The sequence below is a fragment of the Agelaius phoeniceus genome, chromosome 6, assembly GCF_051311805.1.
Source record: "Agelaius phoeniceus isolate bAgePho1 chromosome 6, bAgePho1.hap1, whole genome shotgun sequence".
Taxonomy (NCBI): Eukaryota; Metazoa; Chordata; class Aves; order Passeriformes; family Icteridae; genus Agelaius; species Agelaius phoeniceus.
The window spans coordinates 32,265,653-32,284,470 of record NC_135270.1 but is presented as its reverse complement, the minus strand read 5'-3'; the positions used below and the strand labels follow the sequence as shown (position 1 = coordinate 32,284,470).

The following is an 18,818-nucleotide window of genomic DNA, read 5'->3' as shown; positions in this document are numbered from 1 at the left end:
TATAACTAACCCTCATTTGAGTTGCAGCCTTTAGTTTAGAAACAAGACAACAAACAGACATTTACAGTGAAAGTAAATCTGCTAGAATATTATATAATCCACTATTTATTTAGGTATTTATCCTCATTGCTTAATAATTTAGCTCTGTTTCAAGTAACTGATAGATTTTGTATCTTTCTTGAATATACCTAAAGAATCTCCAGTCACAATTTTATTGAAATACAGATAATTACACTCTGTGTCCAAGTACCTCTTTGATATCACAGTATTGCTCTCAGTCTCTCTTCATATTTCTCTGGTCTTTCTTTATATTTCCCTATCTTTTAATTCTCTTATAACTGATTTTGTGGGAGGGCGGGGAGGGAGAAGAAATGGTCAAACAAAACTTAGTAGTTTATCTAGATTCATGCCCATACATATTCCAGAAATCCATAGAGCCTGATTTAGGTATTATTTAAATTTCTAAATACACAAATATAAACCTGAAGACTGTGCAGATCCCTCTAAAACAGCCAGCATAACAAACTCTATAAAATCCAGGAACAGGAGACTTTTAGGAGTATAATGTCACATTTTTAAACCCTTCCTATCCCTTTAAGGCTTATGAAAGAAGCTGGGACTTGCAAGGCACTAAGGCAGTATGCAATCATTCTCAGCTCTTATTTCTCTGCTTCAGACAAGTTCATCAGAAGTTACAATGGCTGTAACCAAAGACTCACCTGTTTATGCTGGTTAAAACATGCACATGGACCAAGCAGAAATAGGCTCAAGGAGTTAATTCAGTTCATGCAAAGAAAGGATCAACTGTGCATTTCTAAATTCCAGATGAAAGTGTAAACTCTGAGCTATTTACCTGCGTGAAAGGGATAAGGGTAGTGCTGCATTAAATAAATCTGATCAGGTTTTAATATCTCGGACTGGGGTTTTAACCATTGTGCTTATCTGTTACTATCTTGCATGCAGACTATAAATTAAAACATCTTATGTCTGGTCTGTAAAACTTTGATACCAGTGATGAACATCATAGGAAGAAATTTCAGAATTTCATATAAACTTTGTTTGTTTAATTTTTTTTTTGGAAGCTGATAGGACCTGGCAGAGAAGCAGAATAAATGATGTTGATCATGGCACCTTTCTCAACAGATTTCTGGAAGAAAGATGCTCAAATCCAAGTAGTTTTTAGCTGATTCAGAGAGTTGACTTTACAAGACCTGCTCTAATGAAAAATTAATCACCTGCTAGTATGACCACTTCATGGCACAGAAGCTGATTTGTGAAATTCCAGCAATGGCAGTCTCCTTGTGCTTTAGCTGAATTCTTGATTCCCCAGTAAAGACATAAGTTCTGTCATTTTCTGGGAAGGAGTACATTAGGTAGCTCTATGCCTTATCATTCAAACAATCTGGGGATATGTTCTACTAAGCATAAAGTTACATGTGGCTGGGATTCAGTCCAAAGCTTCTGCTAGTGTTTAATTGAACCATGCCTGTTCTATTCCTCTATGCTTTGCACCATGCAAGCAAGAGCACATCTTCACGGCTTAAGAAAACTCGCACTGGCTTATTTCTCAGTTACTACAGCTGGGCAGCCTCATCCTGACTGCAATAGGGTCTTTTGAATACATGGAGGGAATGAGATACAAGGTCCTTCTTGACTCACTAACCATATGCCAAAATGGCATCATTTTAAGATACATTCAGCAGGTTCCTGCTATCTCCAGAACTGAATTCAGCTGAATAAATTCTTTTTGCTAGTACTCTGTAACAGATGTTGTTTAATGCAATGGCAGGAGAGCACAGCTGTTCTACATTTGACTAAAAACTTTTTCCAGAAAGTCACAGAAAGTTTTGTACTAAGCTAAATTCCAGTCTTAATAAACAAGTTAAATAAAACCTCCTAGAAGCTCCTTCATATCTGATGCACTCTCACTTGTTTCCAAATATTTCCCTCATCACGCTCCTTTCAATGCAAAACAATAACAAAATTATGTCCTTGTTTATTAGGGCTGCCAGCACTTGGAATTGTTCAACAGTCACTGAATGCACATTAGCTATGAACTTTGAGGTAGCAGGACCTGAAAAAAGATTTTTTTTGACATATGAAAAATTCACTGCTGGGAAACATTACTGTGGCTCAGCTGTTCTGCCTGTTTGCACAGTCTTATTCTGCAGTAAACGTGAAAGATTTTAGTAGAAGAGAAGTAAATAACTGCATGTTTATGATTCAATGTCATGTGGAGAAATGGTGTGGAGATTGCTTCCATGCTTTATCTGCTCCAGGGTGGCTTATTTGTGTTTCAAAACACTGAGATATCAAGTCTTCCAATATTCTGGCCAATAATCTTTTATTTTTGCACAGAAGAATAATTGCACAACAAAGTTTTTGGCATTCACACTTCATTGATTTATCTAAACTGACTTAGAGTATTTCCTTCTTTCACATACCAAGTTGCCGCTAAGCATCTCTGTATCAGAGATGATAGACTCAATAACCTTTTCTTAACTGAATGAGATATTTCCTTGAAAAAGAAACACCTGTCTTCTAAGCTTGATACAAATTTGAATGTCCACTCAGTAGGAAATTTCAACGTTTCATTGCTTGACTTAATTTCTTATCAAATCAAGTAAGTGAAATACAGTTTTCCTTTTTGTTTGTGATGAAACATTTCAAAATAGATATGCAAAAATAACCACAGCTTGTAATGTTTTTTATTTTTAAATTGAAATGACATATCCCAATATTGACAAAGGAAAGTGTTTTGATTTGGTTTGTTGAACTATCTAGAAATACTTCTTTTCATTTTCACACTGAAATGTGCTTCTTTTGAATTGTAATTTATGTCCTGAGTATACAAGTTACTTCTCAAGAATGGAAGCATTACCATTCTACACTCTAAGGTGGCTTCCTAGACCTAGAAATTTTCCATGAAGCATTAAAGCACTTAGTTGAATAACTGCATTGTATTGTGCAGGACTTGGTCAGAGCTATGTTTCATGTGTGTGAATTAGATATATGAGCCTGGATTCTCAGGAATATTGTATGCTGCAGTTAGACTTATAATTTTAAGCTTCTCTTCTTATTTTGATCCTTTTTCTGTGCTTGTTTAGTATTTTCTTTTATGTAAATTCAAAACTGTTTCCAAAGTGTCTCCCTCCCTCCCTCCCTCCCTCCCTCTCTCTCTTCCTGTCCCTTTTCCTTTCTTTCTTCCCTCCTTCCCTCCTTCATTCCTTCCCTCCTTCTCTTTCCTCTTTCTCTTTTTCCTCTGTCCTTCCTTCACCACATGTAACTTCAGTGTTGATGGGGAATATAACCATTTGGCTGCCTTTCTTCCTAAATGCTTGGGTTGTAAAGCTCTCACTGACTCTGTTTTTCCATAATAATATATCATGCCAATTGTTTCAATATACACTGGTACCATGGCTTTTTCTGCTATGACCTGTTGTTGGGGTTTAACCCCAGCCAGCAACCAAGTACCACACAGCCACTTGGTCACCAGTGGGATTAGGGAGACAATCAGAAAGGTACAAGGTGGAAAACCCATGGGTTGAGATAAAGACAGTTTAATAGGAAGGGCAAAAGCCATGCACACATGCAAAGCAAAACAAGGAATTCATTCACCACTTCCCATGGGCAGGCAGGTGTTCAGCCATCCCCAGGACAGCAGGGCCCCATCACCTGTAGTGGTGAATGGGAAGACAAACACCATCATTCCAAAGATCCTCCATTCCTCCTTTTTCCCCACACTTTTTATACTGAGCATGATATCATATGGTCTGGAATATCTCTTTGGTCAACTGGGATCACCTGTCTGGGCCGTGTCTCCTCCCAATGTCCCATGCACCCCCACCTTCCTCACCAGCATGGACATAGGAGCAGCAGAAAAAGCTTTGCTCTGTGTAAGCCCTGCTCAGCAATAACAACTCTATTATCAACTCTGTGTTCATCAGAAATCCAAAACCCAGCCCTGTACCAGCCTCTGTCTACCCCAGCCAAAACCAGCACACCCATCCAGATATTCTTTTTGCTCAATACCCCAGCATACTTCATTACAGCTGCTCTCAGTGCTGCTGCCTGTTAACATGGAGGGGGAAGATAGAAGAAATAGCACAGAGTCTTTCCCCAGATCTTGAGACATTCTTCTACCAGTCTCTGACTCAGTTGCCCATCGCCTTGGGCCCAGATTTCATGGTACCCTCTAGTTAAGTTACTGATCTTTTACACTACATTTCTTCCTGCAATCATGATGGTTATGTATAATATGGTACTCAGAATTAATAAAATATTGCCTGTTGCCTAGACTTACAGTCACAATATTAATGGGCAAAAACTGCAATAACCATTAGATTTATTAGATTCTGCCATGCACATTTGTAATATGGAAACAAAAATTTGGAATATAAAAACCACACAGATGCAGAAAATTTTACAACATCTATTGGGGCAGTTTAGAATTACTGCTAAAATATTCCAACATGTGGAAAAAGACAGATTGTCTAATTTCAAACAACACTTATGAATAAAGTAATAAAAACTTGGTTATATGGACTGAAGGAAATCTTATCCATGGTCTCCCAAGGGCTAGTCACAACAGAAACATGATTAAATCTGGCCAGGAGCTTCTGTGTAACTGTATTAGAGAATTAAGCAAGCAAGGCCCATCATATTAAGAATTAATTCTGTGACAAAATTATGTTATTTAAAGACCATCAGCTGTGTGGCATGTCAAGGAAGCATTATTATTTTATAGCAAAACAATCCAGTGGATAGACTTCTATGCTGAAGCCCAGAGCCATAGACCTGATGGTCCAATGATTAAACCTTTTTTTACCATTAATTCTTGGGTAAGTAATGCTGCATTAGGCTATTTCCTGTTTCTTTGGTTAAAAAGAGACAGTGGATATTTTTCTTGCTTATGTCAAATATTCTAATTAGTTAGTAAATCTGCCATCTCATATGTATGCCACTGAAAGAAAGAGTATAGTGATGAGTGTTTGTAGAAGCTGCCTAGTAAACAAGCTTTAAAACACAAAGCATTATCCAGTTATTAAAGCCAAATGAGAACTTAAGCAAAAGTCAGAGCTCAATTCAGCTCTCACTGAAGAACGAAATGCTCTTTCAGACTGTTGGTTTAAAAATGAAAAGGACAATTTATCTGAGCTTTGTTTTTCTTTTTATTAAGTCAAGATCCTAAAAATATCAGGGCACTGTCACAAATAGAGCTGGGCAGTCTATTTTTAAGGAAAATTTATTTAACAAAACCTTTGTACATTGTGACTGACCCTTTAAGTTCAGTGACCACTCGGCTGCCTTTTGGCAGGATCTCAGGAAGGGAGGGAGGGCTTAGCAGACGATAGAAAATGTCTGGAGCTCCCAGAAGTACTTTTTCAGATCTAGTGATTGGTAAAAGAGAAAGAAATGAGCAGGGCTATTTTAAGACTCTACATGGGGCAATCTGAAAGCAAAAACTGAAAAATTGATGGAAAAAGCAGTGGAAAGAAAACTCTGAGGTGGAGAAATGTGTTACACAAGGAAGACGCTGGAGAAAACTTGCTAAAAGTTTGACAAGTAGGTGAAATCTGAGGAATAGAAACTATGATAGCCAATGTTTTCAATGGGTGACATGTGAAATGGGAAACTGGAATAAAAGCACAAAGGGATGGTAGGCTGCAAGAGCCTAAAAAGCATTTTCTTAGGAAGGGCTCCACAGGATCTCAGTGTGGCTTTGTGTACTTGTAATTGTGCACTGACAACAAGGGTAGTGTTCACACAGGACTGTCATGCCATGCTTTTCCAGCTGATCTGTGCCTCATAGCCAGCCTTCTGTCAGGAGGTGCCCTCAGCTTGTAGCAGCTAAGCGGGACAAGGATGCTGTTTGCAGGCTGCCTTTGGGACCGTGGCTGCTGCCTGACCGCACAGCTGGACACACACTGTGCCTGGTCCAAGGCAGAGCACGATGTGCCTTCTTAGCAGCCATCGTCACACAGCCTTTGCAGCACATCTGCTGCTGGGGCTGGGGGTCCCAGCCATGCTGGAGCTGCTCTGAAGGAGCAGGGCAGCTCCAGATGGGGGTCCCAGCAACCCCCATTGTCATCCGTGGTCTACGACCTCTCTGCAGGCTGAATGCAAACTGGGCTTCTGTGTCTGTTGTGTAATGTTAGAAATATATTTGAGTGGTCCAGGAGGGGCTCGCTGATGGCTCGCCATCACCTCAGAGACTGCTATTTGTTACTGTGTGTTTTGGAACTAGACTGGCACAGGCTCTGTGTCTGCTCCTTGGCTTGGGAATGACAAGTTGGCCGTGCTTAGATGTTGAGCGGTTCTTGCGAATATATGTGAAAAATACCTCCTTTCTGTGAACTGCCTTCTGGACAAACCCTAGCTCATCTGCTCTCAAAGATAATATATGCCATGGCATTTCACATAGATGTTTTCAGAGAAGAAATAAAAGGGTTATTTGCTTCATAAAGATGTAAAGGGAAGTATTTTTCTTAATAACTGTGAGTAGGTGATTTTCTTGAAACACAGATATTGGCAGTTTATGTCACATTTTGTACTATACTTTCAGATCAGAATAAAAAAAGCTCAGGCTCTCTCTGAGAATTTGGGACATGAAGCTTGATTAATGAGTCCTTTAAACTCAGAGATCATATTTTAAGGGAAAAAAACCAAACAAAAAATGCCAAACAAAAAAAAAGGGCACCAAAAAGAAAACAAACAAAGAAAAACAACTCTAGAAGACTGTCAGTGGGAAGTATGTGTATTTAATTTCTGTAGTACTTATTTTCTTGTACACAGAAAACTGTATTTCTTTTACTCAAAAGAGAGAAGGAGGGGAAAACCAAGGTCATCGTGAATCTTTAAAGGAAAGGCTGCTCCAGAAAAAATATTTGTTCTGAAGAATATTAGAGTTGTCATAATGCTGACACATTCTTAATAAATTTTAATGTGATGATGTTTCAGACTACAGAGAGATTGGTCTGCAGCTTATTGGGCCCTGCATTTGAATGTCCTCTGGAAAGAAGGGCAGAAGAGGTAAAAGAGCAACATAGGCCTCTGCCTACTCTCTATGTTCTATGAGCTATCTCCACTTACAGAGAAGGAGATAAGGAATGCTTGCCAGTCCTTCTCTGCTGGGAGTTTATAACCTCTGTCAGGAGAACCTAATAGGCAGCTGGGGAAACAGCTACATTTGTCAGGCATAGTCTGATATCCAGCTGTGTCTGATCAAGCATTTAGGATGCTGTGCACTGTTTTCACATCTGAAAATCTTTTCATATACTTAAATTCTCTGACTTTGTCCCTTTTTCTAATGGAAACAGACTATTCTTTGTGAGAGGTTCCCATAGATCCCTCAAAATCTGAAATCATGCTAGATTCCAAATCCTATTTCATTTAGGATCTTCTGTTCATAAAATGCACAATGTAATCTGTAATTTATGTTGTTAGGATAGCCCATTGTTCAAACAATAATAAAAAAACCCTCAGTCCAGAAAGTTCCCTAGAACAGGGAGGAAAATATTTGTAATATAAAATTTTGAGTTTTCTATCACATCAAGAGAATTGCTGTCCTGTTCCTATTCCTTCAGCATTTTCACCTTGGAAATACCTGGGTCATGTATGTCAGTTACTCAGCCAGGGCCCCATGGCCAAACATCATGAACTGGATTCTGACCTCTTTCCATCCTCTTTCCATCAGCTCCTCTCAATGAGGGGCTGACATTTGATTACAGCCTTCTCTACTGGGTAATCTTATATTACTCTTTAGCATCATGACTCCATGACCCTGCAAGCCTGGGAGTAATATTCTGGTCATGGTTTTAGAAATCTTAGTGCTTTTTTATTATCACCTTTGCCGTCTTCCAATGTCTTCACTTTCAATCTGAAAGTAACTGTCCTTGCAATCCAGTACCAGCCTCTATGACCTCCAAACTCCTTGTCTTTAACAGTGCATAAATGCAAAACATACTGAACATGTACTTTCTGTGTAAGAACATTATTTCAGATGACTGTCTGGCAAAGAAAATATTTCTGGATTGGAAAAAACAGACTAGCTTGCAAATGTTGCCAAAAGTACTGAATCTTTCTTGAGGGCAGACACTTTGGATGCTTCAGCTGGCAGAAAATCACTGAGGGATATTTTTCAAAATATAAAGTTCTGTCCGTCTAAAAAATGCTCAGTTCCTTATAAGAATGTAAAGTGTATTCACACAATACTGCAAGCCAGCTGCCTGACACTGCTAAAGTAGGAATAGTTCTTTCAAATCAAAATTGGACTTTGTATTTTAATGCCACTAATAAAATGGAATGAAGGAAACCCTTGCAATTGAGTAAGAGTTTATTTTTAGGGAACATATTAGCTGAAAATAGGATTTTCTATATATAGGAACCACATTTTTCCTCCAGTGTGTGTGTTTATGTCTGGGCAGGCTTGGATGGGACTACTGGTGACGGATGAATTATCAGCTCTGCACTCATTGCAAGCCACACTCATATTGCGCTGGAAGCGTAATGATGAGCTGCTGAAATGCTGAACCCAGAGTCTTAGACATAAACCCAGAAAAATAGATATCTGTCTGCGTTGTGGGCACCAATTCTGTAGGCATTCTCTGAATTGCTTTTGGAATGTGGCTTCTTTGTTGGGCTTTTAGAAATGTTTTTCAATGAATTATATAAAAGTCTTCCCTTCCCTTTGTTCAATATTTTTGTTCATGTATTTCCTTTCATAACACACCTCTGTGAGGAAGGTTCAAATAGTCTGGAGGATAGGAGAAGTAATATAGGCTCTTGTATTTGTGGGCAGGAACAGTAAGGATCATGTTGAGTACTGTCTGCCTGGTTCTGTCAAACTGACCTATAAATTATCATTACACAACTTCGTAACATGAACTATAAAAATAAGTATTGAGAAATGAATAGGTCAGAGAAAGAGAGTGAGTTCATTCTGTTGTGATTTCAAAACCACAATAGTTTCCCCCTTTCCTTTTCTCCCCACAGAAGCAGAAATGAAATTATGTCATTTTACCTTGGTCAGTCTGTCAGATTTTCCATAATTCATTTGTAGATTCAAGAGTTCAAGCAGTTAGAGAGTAGCTTACCCTCTTTATTCTTAACTGGTTCTGTTTTTTTCTTTTTCTAATTATTGAAAAACAGATATTTTTCTTAATTGGATTTTTGAAAATGGATTTTTTTGTAGATGCCTTTGAAAGAGCTTTCATTGAGAACTTTCTAGACAGTAGCCTAACTACATAGAATATACAGTATATACATAGTGTCAGAGCTGCTGTATTGGTATGAACTCAGTTTTAAACAGTCTGGATGGACTCACTACTCTGAAAGTGGTTTTGTTTTTGGAACTCACCCTTAACTTTCTAGCAACAAAAAGTGATAATTAATGAAAAAAAGTGTCTTGTACATTTATGGTGCTTAAAATATGAAAACAAGAAAAGATTATATATTTTATTATATAAAAGATTTAATAAATGGAAATCCAAAGATTCTGAAATGCTGAAATCCATAGGACTGTGAAATAGTGTTTTCTGGAAACCAAAACAAGTGAATTAAGTCCCTCAGACATACTCAGAGCACTGAAAATATATCATATGCAAGTCACTGTAACTTTTGAGGATGAAAAATTTGGCAACATAAAACATTCTTCTCTGATACCCAGATGCAGAGAAAGCAGGGCAGTGCAGTAATAGAGGCTGTTAAGCTTCCATGCCCATGGAATGGCATGGCTCAGGGAGCACAGCCCTTGGAGCAGCACAACTGGGTAATACTTGACCTGTGTGGATGCAGCTGTAGCGATTCTGCTTTTCAAGCCCCCTCATTTGGCAGTAGTTGAGAAATGGAAGTGCATAGGTGAAGATGGGAGATTGACAATGAGGAGATGGGAGGCTGAAGCCCTTATTTTGGAATATTTAGAGCTGCAGGAAGCAAGCTGGGATGAGCGGAAGAAGTATCACTGCCCGGAAAAGTGGTTTTGAATCAGAAGGAATCTAGACTATTAAAATCACAGTTTAAAAGCAGTCTGATTACTTTGATATTTAAGTGTTCTTTTACATTAGGTCCTGCTGTTTATTCAATGATTTATTTTCAAAAACTGGTGACTACCTGGAAGTAAAAATGTCACTACCAAAGAGAGGTCCATCCCAGTGCATGTCCAGTGCATCTCCTAGGACAGTTTAGTTATACCAAGTCACCATCTAGTCTTGAAATGCTTACTTCTTTTCTTGTGAACTGTTTTATAAAAACATATTCATGTCAGAAACTTGCTTCAGCAGAAATTCAGTATTTTCCTGCAACCACTGAGTGCCATAAAACCTGAGATAGGGAATTTTCTCTGATTTAGTCTCTATGTCCCCATGATTCCAGACTGCACAGTGTGGGCACCAGGCTTGAATAGGACTGTCTGAGCCAAATGCTCCACGTCAGGCACGCTCCTATCAGTCATGGGGATGTAACTGAGCTCCAGACTGGGATTACAAGGTGGTTCTGAGTGCAGAGACAGCTGGCTCTTCCCAGGTCAAATCAGCCTCAGCCAGCAGAGAGGCCACCAGAGTGATCAAGGAGGCTGGGGCTCAAACAAGAGATCCTGTGGCTGATGTGACAATGTCCTCAGCTGGCTGAGCTTTCACATAAATCATGGGGGGATCAGTTACCCTGGGACTGAGCTGATGCCAAGAAACTCAGGGATACTTCTTAGGCACTTTTTCTGTAGTGCACAGTCAGAGATGGGCTCCTTCAGAGTTTTCTGCAATTACAGGAATAACTCTCTGATGCTTATGCTCTGACTCATTCTTAAAAGTAGTCTATCAGTCTCTATTGACTATTTTGGGAATACACATACCCCCCAAAAAATCTCTTTGCTGAATGACTAAGGAGAAAGGTTCCTAACTGGCACTGTGAATCGTCTTGCTGTGGCCAAGCATCTTTTAGCTGTTGAAACACCTAAGGTGGATATGTCTTAAGCCAGCCTCTGATAAAATCAAGATTAAAACTAAAGAGTCCTAGTTCACAGATTTTTTTTCCCCTGTAATCATTGGAAAACACACTGTACTTTTCTACCTCTAGGTAGTTTCCATTATTTCAACTTCCTTCTGAAACTCAGACCCAAAGCTGTTTGCAGTATATGACTTCCAGATATACAAGGATATTCTGATATAAATATGGAAACAAAGAGGGTTTGTAATTTTTTTTTTAATTTATTTATTTAAATGTAAGGAGGACATTTGAAATAATTGAAGATTTGGGTTCAGTGAAAAACTGTTTTCCATAAATGATACTCAGACACCTTAAATCGTACTAGAGGGAGCACATGTGTTATTCTGGGAACTTGTGTCAAGGACTCTGTCTTCAGCTTGTCCTTTGAAGGGTCCCTTCAAAGGGGAGAGACTCTTGAATGTTTAGAAATGGAGGACACTTGAATGTTTAGAATTATTTTACACGATACAGCATCCTCTGATTTCCTTTGTCACTTTTAAAGATTTATCTCTTCCCGTTCAGACTTTCTGAGGAGACAAGTGTATGCAGTCCCTTCCTGGTCTTCACTAAATTGAGGAATGGCAGTTTGATCAGGAAATATTAACTCTCCAGAGAAGAAATAGTGGAACAATTCTTCAGAATGCTTATATTTTTAATATACTTCCTTTTCCCAAGCCTTATCTTCCTTTGACAGGGCTTGTGATTCCAGCCTAGAGAGCTTCTGGATTGTTGCCTATCATTTCCTTATGGGAGTAGTTGTTGTGAACCTCTGGCTTTATCTCTCAGATCTCCTCAGCTTTTTCCAGTGAAACACGCCAGTTCTCAACCTTAGTGAAAAGCCAGATGAAATGATCCAAGTGCCACATGTAGTAAATTGTGACCCATTTTTCCTTCATTTCAACAACCACCTACTGCTGTAATTGGTGTTAATCAACGTGGAACTGAGCATTATTTTTAAAATAAGTATATCTTCAAAATATTTCTAGTAATGTGCTATAATAAGGTCAAAATGAGAAAGGAGGGTTCCTCTATTGCTAGTCCAGAGAAAAGGATTAAAGATGCATTAGTTGTGCAGATGCTTTTGTATGCTGATACATTTACTCATTATGAAGTTTGCTCCTCTTCCAATCCTTCTGGTACGCATACTGCAAGCTTGTATCTAATTTAACCTCCCTACTAAACTTATGGTTTCCTCCTTAGATTTTAAAATTGTTTTCTATTTTTTTTGTGAATTCCAAAGGGCTTCTTGCCAGTGTACTCATATGTATCTGTCTCCTAGGAATCAGAGATGGTTTGATCTGTGAAGTCTCACTGCATACTCCTATCCCTCTGTATCTGAGAGTCTCACCTCAAATAGAAATGACCTCCAAAGGAAGAACAGTGATAGTACCTGCTCTAGCAGAGTACAACAGGTGCTATGTGTAATTAAAAAAAAAAAAACAACCAAAAAAACTTTAGAGTTTTAGCCTAATATTTTGGAAAACAGGGTTGATTCCTGCGCATATTTTCCAACGACACTGTGTAATTCCTGCTTGAGCAAACAGGACATTAGACAAGGCCATATTTGACTAACTAGAAAGAAAATGATCAATTATGTGAAAGAAATCCTAGATAGGATGTAAACTAGGAAGGAATACCTAGGGGACATGAACTTAATAAATAAATATCTAAGTAACAGTAAATATCCAAACAACATTTTAGTAAAAGATACTTCAGATACCATTTTATGACACATATCCTCACTTAACCTTTTGGTGCTTTGAGGTAGGCTATTCCAATGGAGCTCCAGAATGTGAAAATTGAATGCTTTTACACTTTCAATTTGCTAAGATTTCTACCATAAATGCAGAACTTTAGATGCTGAAAACCACCTAAAGAACATTAACACTTTTGAAAATGTACCAAAAATTTCCAAGGGGAAAAATCATAACTCTGAGAAAAAATTAAGCTCAGAAATCTTGAGCTTACTGCCAAATAAAAAACATTGACTTCTTCAGTAGTGGTAAATACTTTATCTAAAACTGACTTCAAAATACATGTTTGCTCTTGAGAGGACTTGTAAAAATGCTTTTATTTTGTTTTAGCAATATGTCTTCTGTTCTTGATTTTTGTCACTTAAGTTTTTAAAAAGTGTTGGAAAAAGTATATAAGCTTGAAAAATTATCTGGGTAATCAATTGATACTAATTTACATTTAATAACATCCTGTTCCTGGAAGCACATTTCCTGTAATAAAAGGGCACCTCTCTTTGGGTTTATAGGCACCAATTTGATACAACCTTCCTCTGGTACAAATAGATACTACAGAAAATGCACATTCTCAGGCCTGTTTGTATGCAATTCAGTTTGGAACAGTCATCTCCATTAATTTTGGTTTGGGTTTTTAGTCATTACAGTAGGTAGAATAATTTCTAAATCAAGATTCCATATATCACTTTTCACCATAAAAGCTTTCTTTTAAAGCTTGCTCTTATAGCTTCTTCTATTAAGAAAGGTAATTTTGGACTCAAATTGCAAATATGTCTGATCTTTTCCTTTTGTATAGATCCTCTCTTGCTCCATCTTTCCATCCTTCTTATTAATAAGACAAAATAACAACTTAACAGTGAGCTTCCATATCTCTCATCATTGGATTCATCAGCTAAAATGTAAGAGATGCCTGGGAAAAAAATAATAAGTCTTTCCTCTGTTAATTAAGGATGCACTTTCTATAATTAATACAAATTATCATTTAATTTAAACAACTTTTAGAAAAGGAAACAAGGAAAATTTCTTTGCCATGAATATCAGAGTTCTGCCAATGCACTTAAGGAGGTCAAATGACCTGACAACATGCCTGAACCCTCATATGGTAAAATAATAAAAAGGAGAAAGAATTCCTGTATAGCGTTCCAATTTAACTGTGCTGAGAGATTTCTCAAAGAGAAATATGGTATGAGGGAGGAAGTAAAAATGTAAGAAGACAACAATTACATTAAATTATTTTATTTGTGTCTTCCAAAATGAACAGCTGTAATGTGTTACTGCATATTTTCCTCTGTTGTAGTCTTTCTTGACATAGATAAGTTTCTGACTAATTGAAGGCTAATTAAAAAGATTTTCTGTGGTCTGTTTTTCCTTGCTACAATTTCTTATGGATGTGGATATTCTGTGAAGTGATGACACATTATAAAACCCATTGATTTAAATAAAAAAAGGCATCCCCATTTTGTTCTGAAAATATCTTGCAGAAGGATATCATTAGCATTTTTCAGACCTTCACAACAGGCCTCATCTGGTGAAGTCAGTGCAAGTCTTTCCACTGACATCAATGGGCAGTGGATCAGGGCTCATTTATGTCCTACTTCTAACTGTGTTTTCTCCATTCTTTTATTCTACAGTGCTTTCATGCTGAGATTTGTTGAAGTTGATACAGGTAATTCTTGCATTTCTTTGTAATTCTACACAAGTGATAAATACTGCGCTTATATGTATCTTTTAATCCAGTGAGTTTTTCCAGTTATTTAACAAACCCATAGAAAGAACAAACAAAAGGACCTGTATTTGTAATGAGAGGCTATAGATCAACAGGATAACTGTGTAGGAATAGTTCTGGCTAAAGACCACCAAATCCCAGAATCATCTAATATAAAAGCTGCCATAGGACTTCAAGGTTTCACTTCTGCACACTTTTGTGTGCAGAGAGCTACTGCTGTGCTTTCAGGGCATACCCCATCCACCACATTGGACTTAATATTAACCCTAATAGGCACTGTTTTATTTGACTTTTGCCAAACTTCATAAAACAGTGGTTTTCCTACAGATTTTCAATACATAGTAAAGCACACTTACCTCAGTGTGAGAGCTCTGCCCTTTTGATAAACACTATGGTCTGTAGCTGGCTAAAGCTACTCATCCTAATTATCTATTCTGGTGTAATTTTTGATTTAATGAAGGAAGAGCCTGCTGGCTGCCAGTTTCTGCAGTGGAGGATGGTCATGTTTTTCCTTTGGAGGGTAACTGTGGAGGAGAGGGAAAGTATGAAGAGCTAAAGCAAGATACAAGAGAGCTGTGGCATCTGGGGCAGATTAGCCTAACACCTCTCTCAGTTTTGCAAAAATCTTGATAATTCAGTTATCAGAAGAGCCTCAGGAATGACAGAAGGAGGAACTGAGACAGACTTGCTGCTTCTGTCACAACAGTGATGGGAGAGTGGTAAATGAAGGTCAATATGGGTCTTCCAGTCTTCCTGTAAAAAACAGCATCTTTTTGCACACTTAATTGTTCCTGTGCATCACATTTTGATTGCTTCTAAAAAAAGAACAAAATACCTACCCCCATCAATTCCCCATCAGAATAAAGTAATGAAATGCCCAGCTGCAGATACAGCAAAATTCATTCCAGTTCTGCTCAGTTATTGTCTGTCTCATCTTTAGCAGATGGCTGGACGATGATGTCTGCAGTAATAAAAATATTAAAAACAAAAACTGCCAGCTGAATTGGAAAACTGACTAATTTCTATTTTTACAATTTGGTACATGAAGCCATTACTTCTCAGGCCAGTAATGGCCATATTCAACAACAGCCATGTGAGAACATTTAGTGGACAGAAGATGCAGTACTGGATTTCTCCATCCCTTGACTTCTGGGAAGAAACAGCACCTCACATATAAAATATATATATGTGTGTATATATATATATACACACACTGCTTCCATATGTTATGAAGAAGTGTCAGCTGTAACATACTGGTGGCAGTGAGACAGATTGTCCCCTGGTGAGACAGAATATCTCTGAGGTTTGCTTCAGAACTGTTACACAAAGCCGCATAAATTGTGTGACCAGTACTGCACATCCCCTCATGCTCACAGTGAGGGAGATGTCTTTTGAGCAGTCAGTAGCATAGAGATGCTTTTGAAAGACTATGGCCTTCATTTGTATTCCAGGTTCTCCCCTTGCTCCCTAGTAAGTACTGGCATTTTAAGCTGTGGGAATATAATAATATCATATCTTATAAAATAATAATATTATATATTTAATTAATAAATTTATATTATAAAATATATATTTATAATATATAATATAATTAATAACATTATATGATGTAAAGCAAAATTGCTCAGGTAGAATTTTTTTCTCATAGAGGTTCTATGTTCTGAATTATGCAAAAACAGAGGCTAAACTAGTCATGTAGTGAGAGGTGACAGAAAGTGATGAGAAAATTATGCTTCAGAATATTTGTTGGATAATAGTCTTAATTATCTTTTTACTGGGTAGATCTCTAAATGACAGAAGATCATATGGCACTAATTCATGCACTCATGTGAGCAGTATTTCACTCCTGGAGAGTGAGGTTTTATCACTTTATCACTGAGATGCATTGTCACATTGGGAACTTCCCAAAACCTAGGCTTTTGAAAGGAGGGGTGATTTTCAGAGCTCTGGCTTAATAGCCCATTGTTTGAAATACAGTAGAGTATTCTGATTTTCAGGAATTACCTTCTTGAACTCAGACTCCATAGAGGTATCTTGATTATCTGAGATAATCCTGTGTTCAGTATTTTGACATTTAAAGCATCCAAACCATTTAGCAGTTGTTACATATGTTCCAGCAGTAAGTCTCAGTTAAATGTCTGTCCTAAGATTATATTGAGATTTGGGTGTTTGCTTTTTTAACTAGAGAAATTCACTGGCCTACAAAAACAACAGTTTTATTTTCTTTGTGGAAAGCACATAAAGCATCCTACATCTAGCATCTCAGATCTTATTTTTAATTAACATAACATACATTATTAAAGAGAACAACCTCTTCATTTGTTTCATCTTTCAATTTCAAATTGTATTTAACAAGGGGGTAGGAAGAAATGTGAAATATTGTTCTTTTGTATTGTGTTTGGCTCTTAAAATTTGTTGTGCATTAATTAATGCTAGGTTATTTCAACTTCTATGGCCAGTATATTAATTAGTATATTGTTTGGATGACAGAAGATGCAAAAATCAATTTTTACATATTTTATTACTTACATTTGGGGGAAAAACAAAAACCCTTTCCTGAATGTTTTGGATAAAACAGAAATTTTATTTGTTCTTTTTTTAGCTAAGACTGTGCACACCTTATTTATTGGTTTATATTCAGACCTACCTACTGAATAAGATTTGCTCACCCCTTGCCATCCACTGTAACCTGACAACATATCAAGGTTTAGGAAATGCATTCTCCAATTCAGTGTTCCCACTGAAACTACTCACAGCTCACTCACTTCCCTCTTCTCCTCCCCCTGCCAGAGACTGGAGAGGAGACCTGGAGGCACAAAAAGTAAAGAGCACAGGTTGAGATAAAAATAATTTACTGGAAATGACAATGAGATAAGAAAAAGAACAGTAACAACAATACCAATGACAGCAGACCCCAACATCCTGACTCAGAAGCAAGCCCTTCCTTATTCCTGGAAAATGATGTGGGGTGGTACAGAATAACCTCAGGGTCCTGGCCATACCTTTCCTGGCTACTGTAAAAAAAAAACCTGTCCTGGCCAGAACTAGGTCACAACTATAGTGACAGGTTTACCTTTCAGTGGAAGAAAGGGATGGACAAAAGCTTTGAAAACCAGAGTGTTCCAGTAATTCTTTTTCTTATTCATCCATTTGAAAAACAAATGCTGAATACTACTGGCCAGGTTTATAACAACATGAGAGAAAAATGTGTCTGTGCAAAGGTGTTTCAGAACTGCCAATGCAAAGACTGAGAGAAGAGAAATTACTCTTAATCTTGGTTTTCTGTGTTCCAGGTGATGCCATTTCATAACCTCTAAGAGACTATAAAATACCTTTCTGTGCGCGGGGTTTTTGGTTTTTTTTCTATTAAGGATTATGTTTTAATCTGAAATTCCTTTAGAAATAAAAAATATACTTGGAATTATCCTTTATCAACAGAATAATGAACTTGTAAAATAGGGTACTGCCAGCTTCCTGCACTTTGTCACTAAAGGTTTTGCTGAGCTAACATGAAATCCACACATTTAACAGCCGCTAATTTCTCCAGTCTCCTGTTTATCTCACTTAAGCTTTACACAATAGGGTGGCAGGACAACACCTTAGTGATGTATTCAGGCAGGCTTGCTTTAGATTTGCCCTCGTTAGGTTTCATTCATGGTCTATACTTCCTGTATTTGGAGAAGTGATGACCAATCTGTCACCATCCACTTTTATTTATTTTTCTACTCATGATTTTATAAATCTTTGTCATATTTTTGCCCAGCTGAGTCCTTTCCAGGCACAAGAGCCCCAGGTACTCGATGGCTCCATGTATGCAGCTGCTACACATCCTGTTGGTGCTGCTGCCCCTCTCCACCCCTCTCCCACTGCACTGGATCCATTTTTGGAGACAAGGGACTCCCTGTGCATAGGATTCATGATGCAGCATGGGTCTACACTGGACAAAGCTCTGTTCTTTTCTTTCTCTGTAATTTTTCCTTACCTAATAATTCCTATATTTTTTATTTGCTACTTCAACTGCTACTGATCAGTAAGCTGATGTTTTCCTAGCTCTTACACCAGTTATAGCTTCCAGACTTTTCCTGTGGTGATGATGGTCATCTCAGAACATTCTGACTTGGAGTTTTTTCTCCTCATTTGTGAAGAACCACTTACTCCTGGCTATTTTTGAATCTGCCACATGCTAGTTTCATTTGATATTCTCAATTTCTCATATTGGAGAAATCTGAATAATGAGTAGACCTCAAAAAATATGTTCAATGTATTAAATGATCCTTTTATTCTATTATCCTGTTTAATAAACAAGTCAGGCTACTGCATTCCACAATGATCTGATGGTCAAACTGTGAGTAATTTTTAAGAAA

At 37.7% G+C, this 18,818-nt stretch overlaps 1 long non-coding RNA gene across 1 annotated transcript in view; it reads left to right on the top strand.

Moving 5' to 3' along the window:
- The window catches only part of LOC143694364 (uncharacterized), a 147,590-nt gene that overhangs the window by 72,224 nt on the left and 56,548 nt on the right, over nt 1-18,818 (top strand). The window contains exon 3 of the long non-coding RNA XR_013182808.1: nt 14,360-14,394. This is a non-coding gene — a long non-coding RNA (uncharacterized LOC143694364). The remainder of the gene's footprint in view (nt 1-14,359; nt 14,395-18,818) is intronic.